Source organism: Grammomys surdaster, unplaced genomic scaffold (assembly GCF_004785775.1).
Source record: "Grammomys surdaster isolate TR1022 unplaced genomic scaffold, NIH_TR_1.0 313, whole genome shotgun sequence".
Lineage (NCBI taxonomy): Eukaryota > Metazoa > Chordata > Mammalia > Rodentia > Muridae > Grammomys > Grammomys surdaster.
In genome coordinates this window covers 4,390,078-4,391,955 of record NW_021604732.1, presented here as the reverse complement: position 1 = coordinate 4,391,955, position 1,878 = coordinate 4,390,078, and the positions used below count along the sequence as shown (strand labels likewise).

Sequence of the window (1,878 nt, the reverse complement as noted above, 5' to 3'; positions counted from 1 at the left end):
TTTCTGGCTTAACATTGCAGTGTGTGTGTGTGTGTGTGTGTGTGTGTGTGTGTGTAAATGAAATGAAAATTTCAAAGTTAAAATTATTGTAGAGTAGAAGGTCTAGACTCATTTAATCTCTCCATTGTATTTTGTATCAAGAGGAGAAACAAAGATGGTAGCAGGAGGAAAGGAGCTGAAACCCAAAGTGGAGGTGCCTCAGTACTGAGTGAAAATACCCTCTTTGAGATAGGGAGCAAAGATTTCCTTCGTAAATATTCTCTAAAACAAGGCAACAAAATCATGGCTGAAGATGAGCACAAGGAATTTTTTTGATAAACTAGTAAAAATAAAATTCAGAGATGAATTTTATTTGTTGGTACCTAGAATTCAAGCACAATGGACTTGGTGGGTGACTTGGGCGTTCTTCGACAGCATTGGGGTGGATGGTATCTTAGTTCAGGTGATGCTGCTGTGAAGAGATACCGTGACCACAGCAACTCTTATAAAGGAAAACATTTAATTTGGGGCTGGCTTACAGTTTCAGAGGTTTAATCCATTATCAGCATGTGGGGAAGCATGGTGGTATGTAGGCAGACATGGTGTTGGGGAAAGAGCTGAGATCAGTGGGCAGTAGAAGGGGACTGTACACCACCCTGGGCATAACTTGAGCATAGAAGACCTCAAAGCCCACTACCACAGTGACACACTTTCTCCAAAAAGGCCACACCTATTCCATCCAACAAAGCACACCTCCTAATAATGCCATTCCCTATGGCCAAGCATTCAAACACATGAGTTTATGTCTAGTCAAACCACCACAGATACATTCATAGAAATCCTCAAGAGAACAGCTGCCAGGGCCCAAGTGGATGCTCCAAACTAGGAGAAGGATCAGCCAACAGGAACTTGTGCTGCAGAAGTCGCCTGAGGGCAACAGGTCCTTCATAGCCAATCTTGCTGCTTCTGAATTGTTATCAAAATGAAAAGCATGTGGATTTGGAGAAAAGGAGCTTTGGAAGGAAAAGCAGGAATTTAGTATATGGCTGGCTTTTTTTATCTTGTAGTCTTCCCAAAGACAGTGTTGGAGGTGGCTCAACGTGCTTACAAAAACAACACGCTCTCCACTCTAAATTTGTTGTACCAGGTCCTTCATGGAATCCCTGATGAAAGCTATGTCTTATGTGCATAACCTTTTTGAAAATGAAATGGAAGCTGCCACTTTTGCTAGAGAGGTCAAGAGTTTGAGATGACGGGCATTAAAGAGATAGAAAGACACAAGCTCTCCCAAAGGTGAACTCAGAGAGGCAGGGAATCATGATCACTACCCATGAGAGAGACAGACTACAGCTATAGAAAACTCATTGCTTCTGCTGTCATAAGAACAGAAAGAAGTTGACACAGGTGAAGCAGGAGATGAGTCTGTTGGAGGGTTTCCTCTCTCAGATGTGCTCTGACAAGCCCCTGGCTGAATGAATGCATCTGTGCTGTGCCCTATGCAGCAAACATCAGAGATAAACTGGCTGTATCTTTCCTTGAGAAGCCAGGCCTCTAGTGATGAAAGAATAGAAAACTCAGGCAGGGAAGCACAGACTGTTGTGACTGCTTCCCTATAGCTCCCACGGTGAGAAAGGAGGAAACTATCTGCCATCTTTTCCCACTATAACTCCATTCTTAGGTTGGTGGATCCAGAACTGCTCCTACAGTCTTCAGACTCTCCAAAATGTATAAAAAATATGTTAATTTCCAGTGTGTTGGTGCTTCTTAAATGTCAAACAGGAATATACCATTTCAATAGAATGTTTGATTTCCTTTTCAATTCCTTTGTGAATTCATTTATATTTGGTAAATTGGCCAAGTTTTTATATTTGTGCTTTAAATGCATGGACAATTTAATAT

The 1,878-nt window shown here is 41.7% G+C and overlaps 1 pseudogene; it reads left to right on the top strand.

Annotated features, from left to right (window-relative positions):
• Positions 1 to 781: 781 nt before the first annotated feature.
• On the top strand, positions 782 to 1,455 carry LOC114629620 (annotated as a pseudogene).
• Positions 1,456 to 1,878: the final 423 nt, after the last annotated feature.